General features: G+C 29.6%; 1 long non-coding RNA gene across 6 annotated transcripts; it reads left to right on the plus strand.

Moving 5' to 3' along the window:
* Positions 1-538: 538 nt before the first annotated feature.
* On the plus strand, positions 539-5,000 carry LOC107625099 (uncharacterized). Of its 6 annotated transcripts, none has more exons than XR_015896678.1 (7): positions 542-885; positions 1,542-1,608; positions 1,728-1,770; positions 2,223-2,297; positions 2,654-2,785; positions 4,170-4,258; positions 4,747-5,000. It is a non-coding gene; the product is annotated as an uncharacterized LOC107625099 (long non-coding RNA). The 6 variants fall into 6 exon arrangements; XR_015896680.1 differs by lacking the exon at positions 4,747-5,000 and adding an exon at positions 4,450-4,583; XR_015896681.1 differs by lacking the exon at positions 4,170-4,258 and having other exon boundaries at positions 539-885.
* Positions 5,001-9,368: the final 4,368 nt, after the last annotated feature.

The following is a 9,368-nucleotide window of genomic DNA, read 5'->3' on the forward strand; positions in this document are numbered from 1 at the left end:
GAATAAATTGATTAATTAGATTGAAAAAGAGTGATGACTAGCTTGGGTTAAGTTGGTGTTGTGAAATTAGAATTTTGCTTGTTTTTGGGAACACTTGGCGGAGGTTTGATGCCGTTAGTTGAAATTTGAGTTGATTGGAGGAGGAAATTCAAGAGCAGAAAAATCGCCGTTAACGAGATAGAAGTTTTCTAAAAGAACCTTTTTTATACAATAATTGTTATGAATCCATATCGATATGAGAATTTTACTTTTGGTGATTATGTGAGTCTCATGAATTGGTATGTATGATTGATGATGCGCTTGAATGATGATTTGGTGTAAATATTATGTTGGATGATGGTTAAACACTACAAAAAAAAGAGTTTAAAATGACATTAATATTACGGCGATTTTAAAGAACCGCCTTAATAACTGGTTATTATGGCATTTTTAGTTACTGCCATAATGAACTTTGAGTTTGGTGGCGGTTCAAGTGATTATGGCGGTTTTGAACCGCCGTTTTCACAGGTATATAATATAAAAATTTCCAGTAACCCTAGCTTGAAACAGATGAGGGCTCGCTTTACAATTTCCCTTCTATCCCTGATCTCCTTCGTCTCTCTCCGTAGCTACCTCTTCAACCTCCACCATCGCTTCCTCTTCAACCTCCACCGTCGCTTCCTCTTCAACCTTTCACCATCCCTTGTTCTAGGCTACATTCACCTCAGATCTCTTATCTCAGATCTCAGATCTCAACCTTTCAACTTTTCACCCTCCCTTCTTTCGGATCTCAGATCTGCCATCGACGCTGCTCATTGCCACTAGTTTACTACACTCCCTCACGCCGCCGAGCTCGTTGTCGCCGCCGACGACTCTTTCTCGCCATTGCTACTCAGTTTCTTTGAGGTTATTCTAATGTTTTATGCTGCATGTTCACGAATCTTCGCTTAACATCTCTTTTTCCTTTTGATTTTCCTTTTCTGCACTTCGCACTTTGCACTTCCTTTTGAGGTTTTATTTGATTTAATGATGTCATAGAGGATAATCTGGGAAGAAGAATGCTGTAAGAATAAGCAAAAACATTTAGATTTAGTTGATAGTTGATTTAATGATGTCATAAATTAATTTGTATGTTACAAGACATTTTACTTCAAAGTTTAAATTGATGAACTCGTTCAATTGTTTTATTGAAGACTAAATCTGCTGAAAGGTTCACAGTTGGAATCTAAAACAGGTTTAGGCTTAAATAAGTGCAACAGATCAAATTTACTTGAACATGGTTTCTTTGATTTTTAACAAAATAGTATCTCTTGTTTTCAAGATTTTGTAAAAAGAGAGGAATGATTATTGATATTTCATCTATAATATTACGTTTAATTTCTTAAGTGTTCTCAAGAAATATGTAACAATTAGCACATTAAAATTGTTGAAAACAATGAATAGTATATATCTTATTAGTTAGTTACCATGTGAAGCTTTGTGGTGCCATATTTTAGATTTAATTTCCATGAATGCTAAATCAAGTACTATTAACATCATTATTGTAATTTTATTGCTTAAAGAATGCTCCTGACGCAGCAGTGATTGCCAAATGACAAATGCCTAAACTGTTTAATACACTAACAGCAGGTAGTTTTGATTTAAATTTGTTTTTAAACTTCTAATAATTCATCAACATGATTGCAGTCATTCTAAATTTGCTTCTTTCTATTTTAATAAACTAAATGTTAGCTGCTTTGTGTTTGCAGAAGGAAACACCACTAGGTTTGGCCACACGATCAGCTCACCTAGGTAGTTATAAATGAGTAATCTCTGTAGTTGTTTAGCTCTGCTGCCCTTGTTCTGTTCAATATTTTTTGCATTAACTGAACATTTATTTTTTTATTCATTTATATCTTTTGGATAAATTCTAGAAATCAAAATATGCCCTTGTTCTGTAAATGAGTTCGAGTCATCCGTTCTTGCTAGCAATCTGAGTTGCTCTATTGAAGGCTAGTACTTATATTTTATACATGCGGTACAGCAGTAGTCATGTTAGAAATTTGAACTTAATAATTAGACTGATCATGTCCTGTTTCACTATGATCTTACTTATTAGATTTGATTAACATATCCTTGCACTTAGATTTGATTAACATGCTGTAATTCTCTCATGATTCATTAATGATTTTTTTTTAACTGTTTGTTGTAATTTTAATTATTTTCAGTTGAGAAATGTATATCTAATTTAATTTCTTATTCAGTGTTCAACATTGAATGAAGAAAAAACATTTGAAGTTCAGGACAACTTATCACTCTTTCCTTTAGGCTGGATACATGTAAGCTCCATTATCTTGACTATCACTTATTCATTCTTAGCTCTGATGGTGGGTTGAACCATCAATGTTTTCCCCAATAATAGATAGTTAGATACAATTGAATCGTCATAGGCTTCAGTCCAATTGTCTATTTTCTCTTGTTATTGGTGGTTTTAGCTTGAAGTTTTAAATCTTGACTTCCTTATCTTTTCTTTTTTTCCTTTCCCTTTTTTTTTTCTATTCTATCACATGGTTTGCAAGCATAATATGTTGACAACTCTAGCTGATGTGATTTGATTTATTGTAAGCATCTTAGTAAACTTGTACGCTAATGTTTAGTATTTTATTTCTAAATTTTCTGCAATACAAAAATGTAGAGTTGATGGAAACTTTGGATGGACTGGCTGTTAGTTAAGTACATTAAGTTCATGAATACATTTGGGAAGCAGTGGATACTGTACAGAATCATTAAGAGATCTTGTTACTCTAAATCCGAAGCTGCTGTTAATGTAAGAAGTCAAAATTTTGATATTTTGAGGATCCTTTGTTCATAGGGTGCCCCTTCCATTTCCTCGGCTCCCTTGCTACCAGGAATAATCTTAATGTGTACTTGTTGAATTACAAAAAAATGAAATATTGATTGTGTTATAAAATGTATTGATATTTTGTGTGCTTCTCCTATCAGTATTTTCAAAATGTTGGTCTGATATTGCTTATAATTTCTATCATATATAATGTGCCTTTAGTTATAGATTGTTGGTAACAATTTCTCAGTTTATTACTGTAGTTTTGAAATCATTATCTTGCTTTTTCGTATTTCTTTGAAGGTTCACAATGTTTATAGTTGGCTATTTGCAAATTGAATCTTGATTTCATTAGGAACCACTGCATACATAGAGCAATCACTCCCTTATCCACAAGGTGGAAAACATGTTTGTATGCTCACTATAACTTGAAAATCTTTGGAGTTTTATAATGACATTAATCTTAGTTGAATGGTTTGTTCCTCTTTTGAATGAAACCCACTTTGAGAAGGAAAATGTCTTTTCCTAGTGTGTTGTTTCTTGCAAATTGCCACTGGTTGTTTGAGCCATTATTTAGAGAATTCAGAACAGAGAGAGAAAGAGAAAAAAAGGGAGGGGGTTCGGGTTCAAATTATTAAAATTAATATTGGGTGCCACTATTTATAGAGTAATTTAAGAAACTTTGCTGATGCTTGCTAGTTAGAGGAAAATTAGTATTCAATGGTATTGATGGTATTGGGAACACATCTCATGTTGGTATGAGTTCTCATTAGGATCTCTGTTTGTACCTTATGTTGGTGAAAATCTAGTTTAAGGCAACTTCTTGTACTAATGAAATATGATCGAAACCTGATCTATAAATGACAGTGATATATTTTTAATGTTTAAACTTTTAGTTTATTAATTTATATATTATATTACAATCAGGATAGTACACCAAAGAGTGAAGAAAATTTCTTTAGTTTCCATTAGGTTTGGATAAATTTCATCTCTTTTATTGTAAGTGAATATAAATAAATAATAAAATTGTATTCATGGTGCAGAAGGCCGAGAGGCCAGTAGTTTTGACTTTCGGTACAAATATGCTATATATGCTTTTTTAACCATGAAAAGATATCTTGATTTATATAATTGAGCCCAAAACGTAAATCAAAAATAGGATAATTATTGTTATTACTATAATAATAATAATAATAATAATAATAATAATAATAATAATAATAATAATAATAATAATTGTTGTTGTTTTGCTCTCTTTTTAGTTAGTTAGTTAATATAATACGAGTTTTATACGAATTTTTTTTATAAATTATAATTTGAGAATAATATATTTGATCTATTTATTTTTTTTTGTCTCTTTATCTTGTAGAAAAAAATTAATTTGCATATATACAACTACTTGAGAAGAAAAAGTTCACAAAGCCACTATTACAACCACAAAATTATCATTTGAAAGAGGTAATTATAATTTTTTTATAATTTCTTTTAGAATACTATTTAAGTATTTGTTTGATATCTAATTTGCACATACAAAAATTTCTTTTTATAGTAGCACCTGCTGATATATACTAGTTAGTTTCCTAGTTAATATGTGAGAGAGAGAGAGAGAGATTTTTAATGAATAGATTTTTTAATATTCCTCTTTGTAGTCCCTCTTAGTCATGTCAATCGATAAGTCATGGATTGGAAAACCACGAAACACGCACGAGTATAAAGATGGTCTAAACAAGTTTTTGGATTTCGCTTTTGAGCACGATAAGGCTGAATTTCTGAATGATTGGACTGGCCTTGTATTTTAAATGTTTTCAAGTGGTTAGTTGGCTCTATAATTTTAAATTGGTTTCATTATTGTATCAATGCTATGTAATTAGACATGATAAATGTATATTAATATATGCCATTTTCTTGCATTTCTTGTGTTCATAATAGTTATATTTTTGTTGTAGGAATTGGATCAGGAGAGTGAGATTCCATCACCAAAAGAGTTAGGAAGTAGGTCTTCTGGAGCAAGCAATAAGGAAGCATGACCTTACTTGATATGTTAAGACGTATATTAAGAATTATATGTTAAGACGTATTATTGAAAAATGTTACTTTGATACTTTGTTTTTAGATTATGACCTTTCAATTATGACTTGGATTATGACTTTTGGATCATGTATGAATTAAAAATCATCTAATGATGTTTGATTTATGATTATGCCTTTTGGTTATTATGAGATTTTTAAGTGAGTTTCGAAAATATCACTTTAAATTGGTAGTTTCAATCTTATTTTAAAAAGCATAAAATTGTCATTATAATTAGGTACAAACGGCGGTTAGAAACCCCATTTTAAATGAAAACGATGCCATTATACGCTGGTAGAAACGGCGGTTAAAAACTGCCATTTTAAACACAAAAGATGCCATTATAACCTGGTAAAAATGGTGGTTATAATGGTAAAAACGGCGGTTAAAAATCGCCATTTTAAACAGAAATGATGCCACAACATCCTGAAAAAAACGGCGGTTATATCCGCCATTTTAAACAAGTCAGAAACCGCCATTTTATACGGAAATAATGGCGGTTACAAACCGCCATTTTAACCCTCAAAGAACCGCCGTAATAAGCAGAATGGCGCCCAGAATAACGGCGTTTCTTGGGGGCGCCATTTTCGGTAATAATGGCGGTTCTAACCGCCGTAATTCCCCAAAATAACCGCCGTTTTAACCCTGTTTTTTGTAGTGAAAATTGTATGTTTGATTAGTAAATGAATGTGATTTTGATTACTTTGTGATGAACTATAGATTGAGTTGAATGATGTTGATGTGAGAGTTTGGGCCTAAAGTCGAGATAGGATGAGTTATCCCCAAGTGTTAAGTTGAGAAGTCCAATGACTCTAGCCACTATAGCCACGGAAAGAGAATAGCCACAAGAGACTGCACTATGTATGTTAGGTGTTTTGATACGATTGAATATTGAAGTTAGAGTTTGTACGATGATTGAGAATTAAGAGGTGTGAATTGATATGTTTATGAATAATTAAGAATGAGATTTAGTGGTAATTAATTCTGTGGTTGAATTAAATTATTGGCATAAATTGGACATGTGAGTATATATAAATTGAAGTTTGAAAGGGTATAAGAAATGAGGTATGAAAGGATGTTGTGATTGAGATAAAAATTTATGTTGTTTACATAGGGATATTTGGAAAAAGAACAATTTTATTTGTTGCAGAAATTTTTGGTAAAGAGTGATTTTGACCAACTTCGACGCACCATAACTTAGCATTTGAAGTTTGGATTTGGGTGAAATTTATCTTAAATTAAATATGAGGATGAACGTTTTAAAACGATTTAAAAATGTGGGAAAACGGAGTTTTATAAAGAAAGTTACGAGAGTTTAAAATTTGATACAAAAATCTAAATCTGAGAAGTGGTAGAAAATCAAAATTTATGGTATGCGTGCCCACGCACCATATGGTGCGCCCGCATGGAACAGAGGCAAGGAAAGTACTTATGTGTACGCACGAGTTTGTGCGTACACACAATAAGGGAGTTTTACAAGTCGTGCGTACACACGATAGTGTGCGCACGCACAAGTTTGAAATTGCTTCGGGTGCGTGCGTACGCACACGCCCTATTTTTATACTTGAACTCTATTTTTAACTGTTTGGCTTTTTCGGCAAGTTTGTAAACTTCTATAACCCCTAATTAAGGTCTGATACCTAGTTTTTGAGCTCCGGAATAAGTGTAAGTATCTGGAATTGATTAAAGTGAAGTATTTCCATAAACGCTTGGTTAAAGCAAATGACTTGGTTACGGAGATAGTGGTTTGTCCCATCCGCGGTGAGGACGGTAGTATTATCCCACTCACGAGTTAATGGAGTTGATAATTAATGAAAGATAGGGATTAATGAACATAAACTTGATAAATTGATAACAAATTGGGAAGGTTGAGGATTCCCTCCAGATTATACGGTTATATATATGTGAATGGGGATTATGACGAGATTATGATTAAAAAGTGTGACGGACACTATATCCTAAGAGTATGACTGGCACTATATCTCAGAGTGAATAGGCGAGTTGAGGTTGATGATTTCTTCTCTCGTGTTGTGATTATAATTGAGAAGGTATTATGATTGACGTTGTGAGAATGGTGGCGTTGTCCTGCTCACGAAAAGGTGAGTTAAGATTGATGATTCTCTCTCTTACTGCGATAGATAAACTTGAGGTTGATGATTCCCTCTCTTATTATGGGGCAAGCTTGAGGTTGATGATTCTCTCTCTTATCGTACTGGGGAGTTGGATAAAAGGTTGAGTATTACCTTTAGTTCAATTCTGTATTATTAATTCTAATTTTGGTTATGTTTGATTAAAATAAATTTTGGATTGATATGGTGAGAACGACAGTTTTGTCCCGCTCACATATAAGCAAGTTGAGATTGATAATTCTCTCTTTTGCTATGAAAGACAAGTTGAGATTGAGAATTTTCTCTTTTGTTGCGGTGAATAAGTGGGGTTAAGAATTTTTTCTCTTGCTACATCGAAAAATTAAATAGAAAAAGTTAGGATCAAATTTAATATCTACTTTTCAAAATTGAACTAATTTAATTCAAACTGCAAAATGTAATTTAATGTTATTATATTATTATTAAATTTAAAATTTACATTAATATAGTAATTTATTACATGTTATTATTATTATTATTGAGCAAGCTTATTTTTTAATATAAAATGAGATTTATTTATTTATTTATTTTATCAATATAAAATTATTTTTATTTTTTAATAATAAAATATTTTAAAAGCCAAATAAACCAATCCAATTCAAATCTCAATAGATTGGATCGAATTTAAACAATAAAATCGAACATATCAAATCCAAGCAGCAACAAATTATATTCTTTAGATTGGATTAATTTTTACTTCAAAATCAATCAAAATCGCATTGAAAACACCACTACTTGCAATAATATGTGTCTAACTTTTTAATTTGAGAAATATTTCTTTTCAAACAAACTTGATTGAAAACAACATAAATCAAACTTCAAGTATGAGAATCAGAGAATGTAATTACTTAAGTGTCATATGACTTAAAAGATAAATTTGTGATATTTTATCTTTTAAAAATATCATTTATACAAAAAGATTTTTTACAATGTAAACAATAAATTATTCATTCTCCAAATAAAATGACAGCCTAATTACAAATAATTCTTTCTCTTAGCAATCGTAGCCAAATAATTATCATACAACATCACATACCAAAATATATATCTACAATTGAAATAATTTCTAACTTTATCAACATTATAAAAAGGATAGTACCTAACAATTTTTTCTAGTACTGTATCATAATATTTTATATAAGTGCAATAACAAATGCATTTCATCACTCGAGTAAAAAATAAAAAATTATTACATAATTGAATTATATATATAACCTATTTCACTATATTTTTTAAATAATTAATAATTAAAAAAGACAAGTCTATCAATTTTTTTACCAAAATAGAATAAAATAAAATATATACATCAAATAGGTATAAATATGGAGATTAAAAATTTTTATTAACAATCTTTTTATACAAAAGTATCATTTATATACATTAACAATTCAAATAAATTTAGTACCATAAAACTTATTTTAGTACATATTTTAATATAATTACTAATCTTCTATTTTTATAATTATTAATAATCCAAATAAAATAATATCTCATAACTTATTTTATTATCTATTTTAAAATAATTACGAATTTTTTTTTTAATTATTTTTCAGTTTCATTTATCAATCATTTTCAATCAATATTAATATGCAAATAAATTAAAATCAATATAGTAATAATTATACTAGCCAACATAACTTTTTAATTTGAGGTTAATTTATGTTTAATTTAATACTATTTTTTGTAAAAAATAATTATTAGAATAAAAAAATGTTAGACCATTTTTTTTAAATTTATAAATATAAAAGAATAATATTAAAAAATCTCAAATAAAAAATAGTAAAATATAAAATAATAGAAACAAATTAAATACAACAAAATTTTTATTCGCTTCAAGTACATTATTTTTAAACTATTTTAAAATACTATTTTTTTTATCAAAATATTCAATCTATTTATTTATTTTAGTCCAAAGACGTTAAGTAATAATCTAATGTCATATCATAAATTCACTTATATTAAACTAGGCAGAGATAGTTATACTTATATATATTAAAAAATTTTAATTACTAAATTAATATACATCTTTTAAAAGTAAAGACAATATTTTATTGTCACTTTGTTATCTCGATCTTTGGTGGATTACAGAATCTTGTTGGCAGTGCCAGTTCCCATTTTTAAGTGCCAAAAATAAAGGACGAAAGTAAGAGACGGTGCCAACGTCGCAAACTATGTTAGTATACGTAGGGTGTGTTTGAAACCACGTTAGAAGAGGAAAAATATGTTATATTTTTTTAAAAGTTTCAATTTTTAGTTTGGCTAAGTTTTTTTTCTATAAGTGATTTTAGTCTCAAAATCATGTTTACAAGAAACAATAATTTTTAGCTTTTGCATTGTACTAACTAGCTTTTGGT

Source organism: Arachis ipaensis, chromosome B8, assembly GCF_059453495.1.
Source record: "Arachis ipaensis isolate K30076 ecotype BB chromosome B8, ASM5945349v1, whole genome shotgun sequence".
Lineage (NCBI taxonomy): Eukaryota > Viridiplantae > Streptophyta > Magnoliopsida > Fabales > Fabaceae > Arachis > Arachis ipaensis.